Source organism: Anthonomus grandis, chromosome 3 (genome assembly GCF_022605725.1).
Source record: "Anthonomus grandis grandis chromosome 3, icAntGran1.3, whole genome shotgun sequence".
Classification (NCBI taxonomy): domain Eukaryota; kingdom Metazoa; phylum Arthropoda; class Insecta; order Coleoptera; family Curculionidae; genus Anthonomus; species Anthonomus grandis.
The window spans coordinates 31,094,961-31,115,717 of record NC_065548.1 but is presented as its reverse complement, the minus strand read 5'-3'; the positions used below and the strand labels follow the sequence as shown (position 1 = coordinate 31,115,717).

Below are 20,757 nucleotides of genomic sequence, written 5' to 3'. Positions count from 1 at the left end.
ATATTTTATGTTTACGTCAAAAAATTAAATAGTTTATTTTTCGCTGAGTTGGCTTTGACTTTTATTGGAATTTTGTCATACACACAATCAGTATTAACTTACTAACTTGCTAACTTATAGTTTTACGTAATTTCTAAATAAAACAATTAACTACTTGTAACAATAATATTAAATTAAACTATTCAAAATAAGGGCTATTTTTGTTATAACATTTTTCACATTTCGTTAAAACACTTCTGGTTACCTCGCGCAGGATGTTTCTAATTATATTATTTAAGACATTCCGAACACAGGGCTCTAGTTGTTTCAGAGTCGCAGGAGGTTCAAATTCGTAAACTTCATTTTTAACATCTCCCGAAAAATAAAAAATCCAAGGGTGTAATATCTGGAGACCTAGCTGGCCAATTTACAGCACCGCGGTTCGCGATAAGTTTATTGTTAAATGCTTGCGTTAGTAAGTTTTCAACGTCCTGACGTGCGGGACACCCGTCCTGTTGAAACCACACATCACTTTGTATTTGTTCTTCAGGTATTATAGTTCTCACGGTAGGTAATATCTGCTCTTCCAAAAGATTTAAATATCTTTGACCTGTCAACAATTATAGCATTTTATTTGAAAATAATTTTGTGGAGTGGGTAATTAACTTATCGTACATACCACACCATGCATAAAATCCAAATCTTACTTGTAGCCTACGTTCAGCCACTTTATGAGGTTTCTCAGTAGCCCAAAAATGATGACTGTTGAATACTCCGCAGTTGCTAAAAAACGTCTCGTCGGTCCAAATAATTTTCCTGCTGAAATTAGGTATTTCTTGACATTGCCTTACAAACCAGTTTGAAAATTCTAATCGTTTTGGATAGTCTGTATCCCTTAAATCTTGAACAATAGTAAGCTTATATGGACGATATTTTTTTAAGGTCTCTTTGAATGGTAGTCCTTGGTATATTCATATCAGTTGCAGCTTTTCGGGTCGATGTTTTCGGGTTCGGATTAAAATGGTCTAAAATGTTTTCATCGCGAGCTTCATTGTACCTTTGATAATTTCCTGGCGTTGGTATTTCAAAACTTTCATGAGTTCTAAGGTTCATGACAAGTCTAGCGAATAGTCTTGGACCTGGCTCTTGTCTCTCAGGATACAGTTCCAAATGTCTGGCGATTGCAAGATTTGCATTCCTATTACATGTCATATAACATTCCAATATGTCAAATTTTTCTTCAGATGGTAATTTTCGGAAATTAAAAATTTAAACAAAACTCACTGAATACAAACGAAAACAACTAGATACGAAAAAACTATTTAAGACTAACAATAACAAGAACAAAAAATGAACAAGATAAAAACTACTAAACAAGATAAAAAGTTAAATCAAATAAATAATATTTTGCAGAATTGTTAGTAAATGACGCTAAATCATTAAACAATAATAATTGTTTATACGGCAAATGGCCTCCGCATTCATGGCCAACTCCACGAAAAATGAACTTTGTACCTTTTTGACATAAGAATGAAATATTTTCATAAAGTGTTATACCTCATTTTAAAGGAAAAAAGGAAAAAAGAAGATCTTTTAAATTTAGCAAAAAAATAAAATTGCCGCCATAAGAAAAAAAGGAGTTGAGGAAGGAATCTCAGAACCGAAACGTCGAAAACAAAAGCTGAATTCAGGTATGCGTTGTCCTAATGTTTTTACAGATTTTAAAAATACGTTGAAATAAAAAAAAAATACAGCCTTTTTTCAAAAATGCAACTTTTTGATTTTTTCCAAATATTTCAAAATCGGAAAAAGATAAAATTGTTCTAAGAGCGGCACTAAATTGGTAACTAAATGCTCTATAACTTTCCACATTTAACCAATTTTCTATCTCTTATAGTTTTTAAGATACCCATACATGTGCACCCAATTTGGGCCACACTGTATACTGTTTCTTTTTCGATTTTGTAAAATAGTTCTTTTACTTTTACGATGTTTATGCTCGGCACGTCTATATCATCGGCATATGCTAGCAACAGGTTTGATCAAGTGGCCCCAAATAGCTGAAATTCGATTTTGTCTTCTCTTACTACTTTCTCCAGTGTGATATTAAAAACCTAGCTATTCACAACATATCTGAGAGATCATCACCAATCTTTACTATGAATCTAGAAACTTTACATAACTTTGATCTGATTACTTTGATCAGCTTAGGTGGGATGCCAAAATCAGGCATTGTATGCCATATTTTGACCTTTTTACACTTACACCTTGCGTCGTGTGTCTGCTCGAAATCTATAAATATCTGGTGGAGATCTTGATTGAACTCTCAACTCTTCTCTAGAAATGACCAAATCGTAAACAGCTGATCTGTTGTTGATTTGTTTGCTCTGAAACCCCAGTCTTTCAATATTTTTTGGCGAAAGATGTTCTCTGAAGAATGATATTCTTTCCTCTTTTAGGGTAATTAACTCTCTAACTTGCCATTCTCCCTTTTTCCTTCTTCAGCAGTTTCTTTCCTAGGGTTCTTAGTCGCCCGAATTTTTCCCTATTCTTGTTTGTGGGACTTTTTATTATTTTTCGTCTAGCAGCATGTCTTTTTTTCATAACATCTTTGCAATTTTTATTATACCAGTGATTTTGCTTTGCCTCGTAATTACATTTATTGGCAAACTTCCAATAAATAATATTCCAATAATATACTTTTAATGCACATCCATATCAGTATTGTATGTAGTGTTTGTAATTTCTCTGATGCGTTGCTCTAGTTCTTTTTGATACTGTGCTCTCGGTCGATTGGGTCTCTTGTTCTTTGCTTCAGAAATTTTGACTCTGATGTTGACTTTGTCCAGAAAATGATCTGAATTGGCATCTGCTTCTGTGCAGCTTGTTACGTTTAGGACATTAAAATATACATTAAGATATTAGCTCTTATACATTTTGCTAAAAAGCACAGATTTTTTAAGCGTTTTTTAATAACAACGTAAACACAAAATATCAAGTTTCAAAATCTTTACATCGTCGATTAAAATTGAAAATGACGAGGTATTCAAACGCTATAGAGATAAGACTTAATAAACCTACCCCTTTGCAGTATTTAATTGAAAAAGAACGAATATTTAAACAAGGGCTAAATGGTAAGGTTAAGGAATTAAGCATGTAGTATGCCAAATATTAGTAAATGGCATTTATGAATCAAAGCTCTATGCGATACGTTAACTTTACACCCCACTTTTTTCTTACATCAATTAACCTATACCGGGTGGTGCGTCGCCGAGCGGAACATAGGAAATCCCATGTAAACTCTAGTACAAAGTTTCAAACAATTTTAATAAGCGAATCTTGAATTATTCAATTAAATGTAATTGCAAAATTACCAAATTTCCGGTTCAGGTAAAACCGAAAATTGGTCTCTTCAAAAAGTTATCTTACATTTTTTCTGTAAAATGTACAGGGAAGCCAATAATTGACCCCCTTAAAATTTACGCACCACCCGGTATGCTCTTCACTTGTTAACCTAAATACATGTTTTCTTCAAAATATTTAAGTAATCCATTAAAAATGATTCATTTATATCACAACTATGTTTATAACACCCATATGCATATTTTATAAATTATTTTCATTACTAAGAACTGGCTTAACAATTACATTAAACCATTAATGACCTGCACAGCAATCAATCTAAAATACCTACAGTTTAAAACTATAGTTCCACAGCGACGCCGGCCTGTTGAAGTTGATTTATACGATCCAGTTCCCGACCGGATCGGCCTTTCCGGCGCAATAACAACAAACTATTAAATGACAGTAATTAGTACTGTCATAATTAGCAGCCAACTGTGAACGTTCCGACTGCTGCGCTAAATTTATTGTTAATGGGTGGCGTACTTCGTTAAAACTGCTAATAATTTCTTTGACAAATGGCCCATTGATAGATTATTTGGACCGATTTAATAATAATAGATTATTACCGATATGATGGCAAAAGTCCACCGAATTATAATTAATTAGCGAATGGCGAACGGATGCATTACATGGGTCGTGCGTTTATTTGAAAGCCTGGAGCAGACTAATTTTATTATTGGATATTTGCCAAAGCAATAGAAAAATGTTTATTTTCTCGAAGGCAATACCATATACCTTTGATTTATTATTTTAAATTTAAAAAATAAGGTGTCATCAGGTGTCCTTTTTTTACACAAAGGAAAGAAAAACAGACTTCTGAAACTTTAAACCAATTAGCGAGACAAAATCAATGTTTGTCTTGTCCCAGTTTATGTTTTTTTGTAACAAGATGCTAAGAATCGCGATCAAATTTAGAAAGAAATATGTTTTATGTTTTAACCACTGACAGGATAAAAAGCGACAATTTAAAATTGCCTCAGACAAAATCAGTCTCAGAAGTATTATTATTATAAACCACTTAATAAAATTCTATTTATATTCTTAAGAAGACTATTTAATTATTATTGTCAATATCATACTTACAAAAATAATTATAATTTTTGTATCATAAATTCTTCCTAAGAAACAAGATCCATAAGATATGGTATTAATAACTACAAACTATGTACTGGTAATAGTCCCTTATTATGCGCAAGCAATCTACACTCAAACAAACAATTTGTCTGATAAACTCAGACATAGAAAACTTTATCTGCATTTTACCTTAATGCATTATAAAAAAAGCGATAAAAATCGTAAATTTCCAAATTAAAAGTATATTCTTAGCTATATATTCTACAATAAGATCATTTATTTTTTTATTCGGAAAACTATTCGGCTATTAAATAATTGATGTTAATTTATACATCATTACATTACAAAAATGGAAGTTTGGTAAACATTCATTGCGATTTTAAATAATAGATTTTAAATATTAGAAGTATTTATTAAAACCTCTTCCGCTGCGTTAAAGAAAAGCCACAATTCTCGTGATATAGCAAAATTACATGCTGCAATCTAGTCTTTAAAATTCTTTTCTTTTCCTCCTTAGATTAGTAATCTACTACTCCTATCTTTAGCCTAAGTTAAACTTACTATCCAATCTTCTTTAATAAATATTTTAATATGTCTCACATATCATGTAAAAAATATTTTGCGAAGGTTTATCGAAGAGTAAATCAATGCGTTTTAATATATAGTCTATAATCGACTATGTTGAAACAAGCCGTTCATCCGATTGCCCAAATTTTCGAAAGATAAATATACTTAACTTTTGTTTGCAGTTATAACCTTGAATTTTTAAATATTTTTCTACGACTTAATTAAGTTATTTTTGCGACTAACATAAAAAAAGAAAAAAAATGCTATCTTTTCCTTTTCTATTAGTTAACGTTAAGAGATAAAAATAAAGATCTCTAGGATTTTCCGCTAACGTGTTTGTTAATTCAAAACATATATTAGACAGCCACACTACCCGGAAGGGTAAAGCATGCTTATTATTGTATTAGTAAAAAATTAAGAAAATTGTCCACAGGGAAGTTTTATTAATTTAAATATTGAAATGTGAATGTAAAAATTCCATATAAATTACAAACGCTAGATATCTAACGTAAAGCTTTACTTACCCTTAAAGTGTTTACAATAAATTTATTTTAAAAGAATAACCTGTGATAATTTTTGATTCAAAAAATGTTTTTTTGAAGATTCTCTTTATTATAGACATACGACATATCTATAACAAGTGTATATATAATATAAAATGTCTATATACAATAACACAGGTCTATTCAAATCTATAGATGCTATCGATCTTAAGTTCCAGATAAGGGTATGGCTAAGCTTTGTACATTACTGCATATTTTGAGTATGTCAGCGACACCAACGTTCATGGAATTTTATACTTTCAAAAGAAAAACAGTAGATAATACAATATATTACGTCGTTTTAAATTACTAATTTTCTATATCGATTGTTCTTTCACTCTGTCCTCAGGTTTTAAGTCATTTAAGTCTGTATTTATAAATTTATGGATACTAGTTTTTTCTAAGCCAAAAGCCACTGCCATTTACATGTAGCTAAAAGATCAACTCCAAATAGCCTATCTACTTATCTATATATTTTAGATTGTATAGAATTTATTTTATTGTAAGTATAAAACTATTTAATATTAACATATAATATAGGATAACAAAATACTTTTTTTTATTTTAACAGAAAATACGCTAGATAGCCAATCTGTTTTTCCATTACCTATTATTAAAGCGTCAAAGGCAAGTTTACTACGCTTTAGCAACAAGCAATTCTTCATTACTTGTTGTTTGATTTCAAAATATCGATTTGAGTCTTAGTTTGTAAATAATATTAATTTAAAATTTTAAAAGTCGTTAACAGAAAATCTAAATTTTTCTTAATATTAAGCCCCGCAATTATTTAATTAAATAATTTTTAGGATATTTTAGTGCTAATATCATTTGATAAAATAAAAGTTAATTTTATTTTTTCTGTCGTTAATACCACCAAACGACATCTTACCATTTCTTGCACTAAATAAAAAATAATATATAAAGGCAGCCATTACCGTTACCTAATCTGTTCTAATTTTCTCTCGGGCTATATATTTCGGATGCCACTTGAAATATCAAAACCCCGTTAAAAAAGTATTGTAAAGTAGTTTCGGTTTACTAAACACATCACAACCTTTGACAGATTAATTACTTTTTTTTAAGAGTATGGGGTCCCGCTCTGTAAACATAAAGGTGAACGAAAAGCCACGCCTGGTGGGTTTTAAGTGTCATGCATCGAAATTTACGACAGGCTATAGAGCTGCGTTTCCTATCCGAGCTGAATTTCAACGTTTGTCGCTACAATGTAGCTCGTTAGAAATTTAATTGCAAATTAAAAGACTTTTAGAGCATTGCCTTTTAGTAAGTTGTCTATGAACGCCGAGTTAACTACTTTCAGTTAAACATCGGTTTATTACACACCTTGAGCTTTAAACACAGTTTTGTTAAATATTCTAGAGTCGATAGGGGGAAGTGTGCGCACTTTTGTGTCTTTTATCGTATAAAATAAAAAATGTAAAAGTCAAAATTTATAAAAAGAATATTTATTACGTTTAGGTATGCCTAATAAATACATTAACATAATATACAGTTAAACTTAAACATTTCTCAGATAATACAAAAAAAAGTTTTTAAGGCAGTTTGCGCACACTTGTCCGCGAGTAAGTGTTCGCAGCTTTAGGTATAAGTGTACGCACTAGATTATTGACACAAATCGCACACAAAAATTCCAGTTTCGTACGATGTGCATGCTTCATGCTACCACTCCGAACATTTGGAACACTGAATTCAATTTTCACTCGGAGGCTCTTCAAGTTTTTCACTGCAAAGTGGGCAAAAATATTGTTTTATATTTTCAGTTAAAATTTTCTTTTTTTTACGTCTCTTTTTTTTTAGAGTAGACGGTCCCGCTTGGGGAGAAATACTGCGCAAATTCATTATGTTTTTCTTTTTATTACTTTTTTCTTCGTCCATTTTTTGTTTATTGTCTAAGTCTTTTTCTTTCTTTAAAAGGACTTGATGTGACAATTTTAGATTTTTGGGCCTTTCTTTTTCTCTTTTGCGAAACTGATGCTTTTGGAAAAGGGCTAATAGTGATCAGAGCTACATGGTCATCTACCTTATACTATACTTCTACTATACAGGGTGTCCCAGCGAAAACGAAACAGAGCTATTTTCGGTATGAAAAAATTTTTTTTTTTCAAAAATCTCGGACACGTCGATTTTATTTTTGAGGGGGACAACTTTTCCTTACCAAGGCACCCTCATACCAGCAACCCCCTTCGAGGGGGTGGAATCACCCCTAAAATCCTAAATGGAAATAGGGGTCGTATGATACCTTATTTTAAAGGTCTTTTAATTCTGAATAAACTGCCAAATTTGAAGTGGCTAAAATTATTTCTCTGGATAAAACAGCTTGTCAAAATTGCGGAAACAGCGAAAATGAAAAAGGTATTATGGACTTTTTTTTGGATAATATTTTAAAAAGAACAAGGAAATCCTATTTTCGAAGGGGTCACTTATTAATTAAAAGGCCACCTAGTACCTGGAATCCTTTACGAGGGGTTGAAAGCACCCTTTAAATCTTAAACAGAAAGAGGGATCGTGTTATACCTTATGTTCAAAGCGTTTTCACTTTAAATTTAAATGGTGACTTCTGAGTGACTGATGGATTTCTTCTGGATAAGAAAGCCAAATAAAATTCTGGAAAAAATGCTTTAAATAAATCTTTATGCCTGAAACCCTTTCTTACAATTTTTTTTATTGGATCATTAAAACATGATTAAAAATTTATTAGTATTGGTAATATTATTGTTATTACACCTTATCAGCATATCATAAATAAAAACAAAATACCAAATAAAATGCAAACACAAGTATCTGAAGAATTTATTTAGCTTGCTAAATATCATTGGTACTTTTTTCATAAAGCAGCATTTATTTAAATAGTTTTAAATTACTACCCAGTCTTTTACGTATTGAAACACTGTTAGCAATGGTTTATTCTACTGCAGAGAGGGTTGAGATGATAGAGTTTTTCTTTCGGCATAACAATTGTGCCAATAGAACGGTACAAGAATTTAATGACCTTCATCCAGAAAAACGAGTCAACAGAAAATACGTTCTAGAAATAGTTGCTAAATTCAGGGAATCTGGCAGTGTCTTAAATAAAAAGCGTGAGGTTCAAAATGCTGTTGTTGTCAATGAAGCAATGTAAATAACTGTCCTAGGTCAACTTCATGCCGAGCCAGGAATAAGTGTCAGAAAATTGGCGACGAGTACAGGAGTAAGCAAAAGTAGTGTTCATAGGATACTTAAGCATAATAAATTCCATGCTTACAAAATTCATCTGGTGCAAGAACTGAATGAGGACGATTTTGAGTGCAATTTTGTGAATCGCTTAGTGATATGATAACTGTTAATCCGCGTCTTATTTACATTTGCTTTTCAGATGAATGTACTTTTTTTCTTAATGGCAACGTAAATCGTCATAACTGCCGCTACTGGTCAAATGCAAATCCGGGCCAGTTTCGTGAAGTTCATACCCAGTTCCCTGAGAAGTTAAATGTTTGGGCGGGAATCTTGGGCGGCTCCATTGTTGGTCCGTTTTTTCTGCCCGGAAATTTGAATGGAGAAATGTACCGAGATCTCTTGGAAAATGCCGTATATCCAAGAATAGTAGAAATAATGGAAGGCGGAAATCATTCTGATGATGATCAAGTCGTTTTCCAACAAGACGGAGCGCCTCCACATTATGCTGCTGGTGTGAGGCAATATCTTGATGAGATATTTCCTGATCGTTGGATTGGAAGGAGAGGACCTTTTATGGAATGGCCAGCTAGGTCACCCAATTTAACCCCATTAGATTTTTTTTTATATGGGCATTTAAAAACAAAAGTTTACGCTACCCAACCAGACACCCTAGAAGACTTACGCCAGAGAATTATAAATGAGTGTCAGATGATAACACCTGAAGTTCTACAAAACGTCAGGCATCGTTTTGAGCAAAACCTGTATTCCTGCATGGAAGTAGGCGGGGCACAATTTGAACATTTAATAAATTGACGTAATTTAAATAAACTTGTTTTATTTAAAAGACACAAAAGAAAAAGGGTAGGTATTTCTTATCTCTCCACTTTTACTGGCAGTAAAGATTGTATTTCTTGCTATTTTTATATCCACAAGATATCCATTAGTCACTCAGAAGTCACCATTTAAATTCAGAGTAAAAAGGCCTTCAAAATAAGGAATGACACGATCCCTTTTTCTATTTAAGATTTAAGGGGTGCTTTCAACCCCTCGTAAAGGGTTCCAGGTATTAGGGTGGCCTCTTAATTAATAAGTGACCCCTTTGAAATTAGGACTTCCTTATTCTTTTAAAAGTATTATCCAAAACAGAGTTCAAAATACCTTTTTCATTTTCGCTGTTTCTACAATTTTGACAAGCTGTCATATCCGGATAAAAAATTTTAGCCACTTAAAATTTGGCAGTTATATTCAGAATTAAAAGACTTTTAAAATAAGGTATCACACGACCCCTCTTTCTATTTAAGATTTTAGGGGTAATCCCACCCCCTCGAAGAGGGTTACTGGTATGAGGGTGCCTTGGTAAGGAAAAGTTGTCCCCCTCGAAAATAAAATCGATGTGTTCGAGATTATTGTAAAAAAAATTTTTTTTCATACCAAAAATACCTCTGTTTCGTTTTCGCTGGGACACCCTGTATATATATATATATATATATACTATACTATACTTCTCCTCATTGGTTGCAGGAAGTTCGGTTGTTTCATTTAATTTTTCAGCGTTGGTGGTTATCTCCTCTTGCTGACGAATATTTTCAACATCAGTTACCGAAGCGGGCAGAAAGTCATGTTCTTGGAAAATGCCGTCATTAAACGGAAATATTCCAGTGACAGAAAAACCAGATGCAGCACTCCCAACTGTTGCTACTTATTTGTAGGCCTCGTTAAAAACGCCAGCTATCTGGTACTGCATTATTGCTCTTCCAGGATGTTGATACATCCAGCGCTCACATTCTACAGAATATTTAGCTTTTAGAGGACCAAAAAAACTTCTGTCTAGGGGTTGGATCTTATGGCTGGTGTGTGGAGCAAGTGTAAGAATTTCAATTCCCAATTGTCTGCATTAATTGGATGCTTCTAGGTTGATGTGCGATGAATGGTTATCCAATATTAATAAAACTGGCGCTTCTTTTTGGGGACGGGCATGATCCTTAAAGTGATACAGCCACTGCCTAAACAAGTCTGTGTTTATATATCCTGAGTCGGATACTATACCAACACAGCCAGTTGGTCCTGAATCAAGAAGTTCACTTTTCATCCTTTTCCTGGGAAAAATAAAAGCGGGAGGCACATATTGACCAGTAGCGCACATGCAACATATTGCTGTTACTGTTATGCCTCTTTCTACGAATACAACCTTACCTACTACTTTTTTGCCCTTTGCTGACACTACTCTAGGTGTTTTCTTTGGAAATGCGCCAATCCCAGTTTCATCCATGTTGTAAACACGAATAGCATCAAATTTATATTTTTCATAAAGCAGATTTAAATTTATGAAAAATCTATCCACTTGAGCCTTATTAAATCCTATCGCTCTGGCAAGACTTGTAGGCGTTGATTGGCGAAGCTCCAATTGCTGGTGTCTTTTCAGGAATTGTGCAACCCAATCGCGTCCTGCCATCTTAGAAACTTTTTTAAATCGATTACGAATATTGTTAATTTCGGCATATTAAAAAACTAATCTGCGTAAGGTGTGGATCGTAATACCATAAAATATATTGTCCATAGCTAAGCAATACTCAGCGATTTCGCGCTCTTGCTCGTCAGTAAATGTCGGTCTAAAGCGGCCTAGCAAAACTGCCACGGACTTTAAGGCCAGTCTTTTTCTTAAAGCTGACTCACTAATTCCAACTCGTTCTGCGACTCCTCTTTGGCTAACACCTTGACCAATCAGGTTTCTCGCTTCGTCTATTTGGGCTTGAGTCACTAACGTTTTTTCTGGTTTTTTTCTTTGGTAATTTCGGGGCATTTTGCTAAAAAATAAAGAAATATAACAAAGGGTAAATAAAATAGTTTCGGTCATCCTCCACTAAATTTATTAGAAAAACCTGTCCGAAAAAATATATGTCCGAAAAAATATATGTCCGAAACATGTAGGATAGATGGTTTTTCTAATAAATTTAGTGGAGGATGACTGAACTCCACTGCAAGTATGGACTACTTCTTCAACTCAAAAAGAAATATAAGTAAATGGAAGAAGACGGGGCAAGTGTGCGCGTATACCCTGCGACAACAACAAAAAGATAAAGTATAAAAATTTTAAAAATAAGAAAAACATATAAAAATTTAATGGAGGTAAATAATTCTCTATTGAACCTTCTATACACTAAATTAAAACTTACCGGATTTATCTTTATACACAACCTATAACACAAAAAGAAAATTGCCCAAAAATTTTAAGAAATAGGTTAAAATTTATATTTTGCACTTGGCTGAAAAAGAAAGACAGTAATAACCGACCGCACATATGCTTCTTAAAGGTGATTCAGCAGTACTGATTTGCATGGCAACGGAACTTCGCTCCCTACTATTTTCGTAAAGATATATGACATGCAGTGTGCGCACACTTACCCTTAATGACTCTATTGCGCACACTTACCCTTAATGACTCTATGGTTTAATATATACTTGCATTTTGTAATTGTATTTTTATGCGTAGTTTGGTATAGAAAGAAGTAAAAGATTTTAAGGCGCGGTTAACAACTATACTGACACTGTATTAAAAGCTGATAAAGATGACGTAAGTCCACTCGTGGTTCGGAGTCCACGTTAAATTATAAATCCATGAGCAAGAATAAGAAAAATACTTTGTGAAATGTCCCTTAAAGTCAACCTTGATTTACCTCGTTTATTGTTGGATTTAAATTAATTTTTTCACTACATTTAATACCTTTTTAAAAATTTATCTACCAAATATTTACAAAGTCAAATATTTGACTTTTTTTAGAAGCTCATTTAGTTCTTATAGTTTTCTTTTAATTTATTTTTTCAATGATTTTGCTTGTAAAGGATTTATTTCTTGAAAAAATCTTAATTGTTACGAGGTGGCAATTGAAATAGTAATATTCTAATCATTAATATTAAAAGAAAAACTCTAAAACCACTTTTTTTATTAGCACAAAAAAATAGTCCTATGGTTAAAATCTTTGGTGTCACACTCATCACAACAAAGTTTTACTGCTAACCAAAATGCTTTATTTTAGTCTGAACGCGTGTTTCTCTAGTCAAAATCCCGTAAACTATATAAAACTGCTACATGGTAAAATACTAATTTATCTAAACCATATTATGAGCTACTCTTGCAAAAACATTATTATTCTCACATATGGAAAGGGGCTAGAATGACTTTTGTACCTAAGCTTAAAGGAAATATTTTTCTCCAGAAGCATTTTAAAGAATTTTCTTTCATACTAGTATAACAAAACAGAGACATTCGATGTAAATTTTTTTTTCAAAAGCCACGGACACGTCGATTTTATTTTTGAGGGAAGCAATTTTTAATTAGCAAGGCCCCTTTATGTCATTAACTTCCTTAGAGTAGGTGGGATCACCACTACAAATTTAAATAGAAAAAAGGGTTGCGTGATACCTTATTTTAAAGGCCTTAATTTTAAGTATAATTGCTAAGTTTGAAGTGGGTACTATTAGTTCTCTGGATATAGGAGCTTTTCAAAATTCTGAAAATAGCAATAAATATATTAATGGGTAATTTACTTATTTTAATCTTAAGAATAATATATAAAATAATATACATAATATAATTACATATACAGTAAATAAATGGCGGATTAACAATGATCAAATCACTATGCGGTTCACAGAATTGTACTCTTCTGTTATAATCGTCCTCATTTAGTTCTTGCACCAGATGCATTTTGTAACAATGAAATCTGTTTTGCTTAAGTATATATCCAGGTTCGGCATGAAGTTGTCTTAGGACAACTATTTGCATTGATTTATTAGCAACAGGAGCATTTTGAACCTCAAGCTTTTTATTTAACATATTGCGAATTTCCCTAAATTTTGTCATTAATTCCAGAACGTATTTTCTGTTGACCCGTTTTTCTGAATGAAGGTCTTTAAATACTTGTACCGTTAAATTGGCCCAATTGTTGTGTCGCAAGAATAATTCTATCATCTCAACTATCTTTGCAGTAGAATAAATCATTCTGGTAATACAGTACTTCTACACGTAAAAGACTCATGTAAAGAAATAATAATTAATATTTTAAACTGGTACTTTTTAATAAATAAATACTCATTTTAAAAAGTACTAGTAGTTTTTAGCAACCAAATTCTTTAGGTGAATACTTCTGTTTACATTTTATTTGTTTTATTTTATATATGTTATACGACTAGGTATTCAACAATAATATTAAGAAATTTTATACAAATTGAATAATTTAATAAATATTGATTTTATAAAAAGACTGCAGCCATAAAGTTTATTTAATGTAATAAAAGCATTGCTTAAAATTCATAAATTAATAGCAAAAAAAGGCCTTTAAAATAAGGTATGACACGACTCCTCTTGATATTTAAGGTTTTAGGGGTGATTTCCTCATTGTCAGGATAGCCTCTTAATTAATAACTTACTCCTTCGAAAATAAGATTGACTTGCTCTTTAAAAATATCCAAAAGTTATTATAAAGTTATTATAAATTACGCTGAGTTACTTATTACGCTGTTATTATAATTTTGAAAAGCTCTCATATCCAGAGAAATAACAGCAGCCACTTTAAACTTCACCGTTATTTTTGGAATTAAAAGATCTTTAAAATAATCGGATGGATAATGATCGTGTGGTACCATGATCCTTGTTTCTATTTAAGATTTTAGGCGTAATCCAATCCCCTCATAAAAGGTTGCTGGTTTAAGGGTGCGTTGCTCATTAAACATTGTCGGCCTTAAAAATAAAATCAGCGTGTTCGAGGTTTTTGAAAAAAAAAAACTGTTTTGCACACCAAAAATGCCTCTGTTTCTTTTTCGGTCGGACACCCTGTATATACATACTATATGCATACAATAAACTACCTTAATGGTGCCTGATAGATGTGGCATAAATTGCCGGTGTTTGAAAGAAAATAATTATTATTAGAAGAAATTAGTTCTATCTCCTATACTTTATGACATGGTGGATAGTGCAACTGAACAGCAAATGCATTTATACCCAGGAGTCAGCTAGAATTATACATAGGTTGCTTAAGCACTATAATCGAAATAAATTATAAAAACGAAAAATGATATTTAATTTTTTGCTTGTAGGATAGGACAGATATATAGGACTTTTGTCAAGACGTGACAGTCTTCATATTATTGACTTTATAGATACAACAGGAAGACTAAAAAGCTTGTATTTCAGTTACATTTTGGGTAAATTTTTGTTATTTATTTTTGCTGGTATTTGTTATTAACTGGTAATTATAATTTTTATTTTTCCCAGGTTAGCAGAAAAGTGTAAATGTTTGTAATTTCATTAGAGGTGCCGCTGATTTGAATTCAATTTATATTTCGATTGAACAACAAACATTATATTCATATTTTTACTTGTACGAATTATTTTCTACACATAATTTTAAAGGCTTTTATTTTATGGAAAACACTGTGTAAATATTGTCTAACATCACCATATTAATACTAGTTTTAAGCCTTATTAAATTGCACAATGCTTGTCATTTTTCAATTCACCTTTCGGGAAACTCGTGTTCCCATTTACAATTCAGTCTTTTGTTTCAAAGTCCTCTATTCCTAATTATGCCAGAGAGGCGATAGAAATCCACGTATATAACGAGAACGCATGGTTGTATCAAATTTGACTTGAAAATCTTGTTCGATTCACTCTAGGCGAACCAATTTCAGAAGTTTGTCAATTATAACTTCTGAACGTATCGCACACATTTCGTTATATGTTGAAATATTGTATGCGAACAAGGTAGTTTAGGCCTGAGAAGTTTGATGGCGAAACAATAGAATAATAATTTGGCGATCTTAAAGCATTACTATAAATTTAATTAACAAAATTCATAGAATTATAATTTAACAGATTCTTTATAAAACTTTAATAAAAATTAAATCTGCATTATTAGAATATAAGACATTACGCCTTCAATCAACATATAAAAAAAATTAAAGTCTCATCATCTATTACATCTATAGAATGTAAAAATATACTGAGGACTTTATTTAAAATATAAATCTTCTGCTAGGTAAATAAATTCAATATTTACTATTATATCTATTCTACCTTTTTAAATATATTACACAAATATTAAGTTATTGTTCGACTATCCTATTTCGAAAAACTTAATTTATAAACTAATCAGGATAAAATATAGTTGAAAATTTTAGGCATTTTCTGATTTTTACCATATTAGACCAATTATATAAAATTCTACATTTTCTTTGGTACATTTACATTCCTGGTCTAAAATTCTTTTCAGAGGGAAATACAAGAGACGTTGGAGGTAATTAAGAATTTTGACAAAGTTAATCTGGATTATGGGCTCTCTGAAAGTGAAATCACCTCTATGGGGTAGTTTGCGCCTGAGCCTTTATTATATACGCAGAAGTCTCATCCACTATCGCTATTGCATCACCCATATTAAGTTGCTATACCGATCCGGCCAACAGGGGCCTTTGTTGCTGAAATAAATATAATAACTTGCAATAACAAGAAGTTAAAAAAAGAACGATAGTATTTCTTCTACTTTTTCGTTTACTAACTAGAGTTCCATCCAAATTAAGAGGCGGGAGAAGATTGGCAGGTATTCAATGATATCGACTTATATGGCGTGTGACATTTATTCACGCCTCACGCTAACATTTTGGTTATTTACTTCAGTATGTTGCCAGTGATATGGAAAATTTTAAAATGTATACCCGCTTTTAAATTACTTTCGTTAAACGATATTTTAGAGCTGAGAGTGGAAAGTCAGTTTTTGATGTAGACTTATTACCTGATTTAGATTTATTACCTGGATCAACAAGTCATCTCTCATTCATATATCATCTAAATACTAATAACGATTTTAAACGCTTTTCATTTGCTTATTTTTAGGATTTAAAATCCGCAATATTTGGTTTTTATCACTGCATAACACCTGACAAACTACTGGATGTGATAACTGAGTTTTATAATTAACTCGAAAGAGGAATATTTGGGTAACGGAGGTCATTGTCAACTCAATAAACCATTGCGATAAACTGAAAAAGGAGCTCAGAAAAAATGATTCTGTGCATTGCGCTGATCACTATACATGAAAACTCATAAATGAAGCCATCTGAGCTAAAAATCTTAAAAAGCAAAACTCTTTTAACATTCTCTACAAAAACACATTTTTACAGGATAATAAACATATGGCAAATGCATTTAATGATTTTTTTTATAAATGTGGGCAATAACTTAACCTAACAAAACTGCAAAGAAAATATATTAAATAATAATATAGATCTTATTTTGAAAACACCAAATTCTTTTTATATTAATCCAAATAATGAAAACGAAATTATTGAATGCATTAAGTCTCTTAAATTACATCGAATAAGGAAATTCTGTTCCGGCAAGAAGGACGCGTTTAGCAGTTGCGGCTCATCAACATCGAGTCCACCTGCCTACCCCAAGGACGTCGCTGTATCGGGACTCATTCATCTGGAGAACATCTTCTTTGTGGAACGGGCTTCCACCTCACATATTTCCCGACGCATACAACCTGCAGCGATTCAAGATAAATGCCCACAAATATCTTCGCGCAAGCACCACTCCAAGAGTGACATAGGACTTTCCTCTTGTGCTTGTGTTTACCATAAAAAAAAAAAAAAAAAAAAGGAAGAAAAACAAACATATTGTATAATTCTAGGTCAGCATCTTAAATGGAACGAACATGTAGTTTCTTTGTACAGTAAAGTAAGCAAAATGATTTGCAAGTTTCATCAACTTAGAAATATCATGAATAACAGACTCATTATTCAAGTATATAAAGCTTTAGTGGAGTCGCTGCTCAGGTATTGAATAATTGCTTGAAGTAATGCAACAAACAACCAAAGAACCTTAAATTTACTACAAACTTGTCAAAATATAATAATAAAAATAGCACTTAACAAACTACCCCATTCATCAACTTATCAATTGTATGCAACTTTTGACTTACTTAATTTTCGAAGTTTATACGTTTTTTGTTGTCCGTATTTCTTATCAAAAAACAAATTATCTTCTAGTGAAGTAAATCATTCATTCAAACTAGGGCGAACGTTAAACTAGATCCAAGCATACCTTTACTTCATCCATCTGCATCCAAAGATCAATAACTTATTTTGTGCCAAAAAGTACAATTCAATACCTCCCTCATTAGGAAAAATCTTGCAAAGAAAGACCATATTTAAAAAGAAGTTAAGAAAGTTTGTTTCTTAAAATTCAGAGTTGTTTGCAAATCTACTTACTTATAATAATATGTAAATATTACATTTTTGAATTAACAAGTGATAGACTATTGTAAAACTGTGTTGAGTAGGTGTTGGCCTCTGTGCAATTCTTATTTATTCTTGGAATCGTATTTATATTTTTTGTAGATTAAAAATTCTAATATGTGTAATTGAAATTAACAATTAAAAATGAAAAACTCATAATTACACCAAATTAATAAAAGTTTTGGATTTTTTCAAGAGGTAGGTCGTTACATTCTTTGAAAAGGTACATCATTACTGCAGTTATAAAAATTTACCATTTCGACCATAATTAAATTTTTAAATACAACAGCTATTAACATAATAAACCGTAAATATAAACGTCAAAAAATTAACGCAAGGTAACAATGACATAAACAATAACCTAAAGATTCACCTATAATTTTCTGTAGCATCTCAATCATCTAACGCATCGATATTTTTGCTCTTGAAAGATAAGTTGGTCAACCTCGCATAAAAGTACTTCAGCTGAATAAATTTTTAATTTCAAATTACGCTTGGAAGAAGTTAGTAGTATAATTGGTAAAACGTTAGGGTTTTAATGAGTAACCATTCCACTATACGTAATACTGTAATCAAAATGAATTCAAAAGCTTTAAAAAAAATTATTTGAAGAACGGCGTCATTAATTTCTTTTATTTAATTAAAAAAAAAGATTATTTCAAAAATATTTATTTTAAATTATTTGTTATATTTATTTTTGTAAATCCTAATTATTTAAAATAAATAAAATTAATATGTTTAAAACTGCTTTTTTGATTTCTCGTAATCTCATATAGAAATCCAATTAAACATCTAAGTCCCACAACCACTTCAGCATCATTAAAAGACAAAATAAAACTTTCTGTTGCCGTAACATAACATGGTCAGATACATATCAAATTGACCCGGAATATAGAAATTGGTCAGAAAAACTCAAATGAACACCAGCTGTAACATTTCTAGCTAATGCAAGGCCTGTCTATTTTCTTTATCTTGAAAACCTATCTTCTGAATAGGTATGTATTTTAAATAGATAACAATGTAAAAAAACGGTATTATACTTAATTAGTAAAATACCAAATGAAATCCGCAATAAATGCGTTTTCAAATTATTCATACTGCTCACATATATTTAAATAAAGAAATTTTGGACGCTTTATGTTGAATTATTTCTCTCTCAGGGTTCAAATTAGCGGATGTCATCAGTCTAAGTCAGCCCGGGTGAGAAGTTAACTAATTTTCACCGTATTTTGCGCATTTTGGTAAATTTGGTCTGTATTATCTTGCAAATTTAATTAGAAGGCCCGATTTGTCAAAAGTGCTAGGCACCCGGCCCCAGTAATTTAGAACTGCTATGCGTTTTGTTTCGCTGGTAAAGTATACCTTTTTTGACGTGGTAAATTCGGATACAAACATATTTTTTAGTAATTTTTTTTTAATAAGTAGTTTTTAAGTTTATATTATTTTCATAGTACCTAGGGACATAAGATCTTAATATATAATAAAATAAATAAAAATACCGATCTAAACCTTTCAGAAAAACGAATTCAACTAGTAGCGGAAATACATATTTTAATTAGAATATAGATTAAAGGGACATCACTCACTTATGTTCTAATAAAAGTTAGCAATGAATATGAAAACTGTCATTATTTTATAAAATATATTGTTATTATTAAATTAATAATTCATATCTTTCAGACATAGAGTCAAATAATTTTTGAAGACTTTCAGGAGGAATTTGCAACCACTTTGATTTCATAATATTAACCAGAAGTATGGCAATGTCAAATATATTTAAAAGGGTTAAATTTACTCAAATTCTGAGGATTGAAATATTCATTTAATTATAGTAAAATTTTTCTCAGAAAACTAATATTTTACTATCTTCGACGCATGTTTTGGACAATTGTATTGAAATATCATACGCAATGGCATATCTTGACCTACAAATGATAACATTGTGTTTTCCAATAATTCTTTGCTTTAAAATTGCTTTAAAATCGATCTATTTTATCCTGTTCTTAAATGACTAAATCTATGATGACTAAATATAAATCATCATAGCCTCACGTAAAAAGAAGTATAAGAAACTTTATAGTTTGCTTTGTAGTATCCTTTTATTAAAATGTTTGATTTCTCTAGCACATATCTAGCATGCATTTAAGGATTATAACTATAAACTTCAGCCAATTGATTTTGGTCATTATACGAGTTTCCAAAGACTCACCTTTAAATGTCTTTAAAGTTTTGACTATACTAGCTACCATACTACCTGAAAACCATATATTTTAAAAAGCATTTCTGAATAGTCTCTAATGTATTCAGATGAAATTGGTAATAGAAATTCTACATTATTTAGCTATAATTAAGTCTTGATCTAAAAAAAATAAAGAATAAAACTAAAATTGCTCATTGATTAGGAAACAGATGGCACTTTCTCATATACATTATTAATTCTCTAAAAATTCTAATAATCTTATTAACCTGTGAGACAAATGAGAGTTTTCTATAAGTAATTAATTATTTTAATTATTAAAATGATTAAAATGTAGTATGTTGAGATGTTTAATTAAAATTGAAAAAAAGGATTAAATTGCTTCTAGTTTGAATTATAAGCAACGTCTAGTTAACTAATTTTATAAAATAATTTAACCAAAAATTACTACAAACTTCAAATCTTCAGTGGCATTCTCTTAATTGTCTGCATTTTCATACATATACCCCTAAATATTCTTTGAACCTA

At 31.2% G+C, this 20,757-nt stretch overlaps 2 protein-coding genes across 7 annotated transcripts in view; both read left to right on the top strand.

The window, feature by feature from the left end:
• LOC126734374 (protein slit) overlaps positions 1–20,757 on the top strand; it is a 524,120-nt gene that overhangs the window by 27,389 nt on the left and 475,974 nt on the right. The gene's annotated exons all lie outside the window — the stretch shown is intronic.
• The window catches only part of LOC126734377 (chondroitin sulfate synthase 1), a 493,776-nt gene that overhangs the window by 240,544 nt on the left and 232,475 nt on the right, over positions 1–20,757 (top strand). The gene's annotated exons all lie outside the window — the stretch shown is intronic.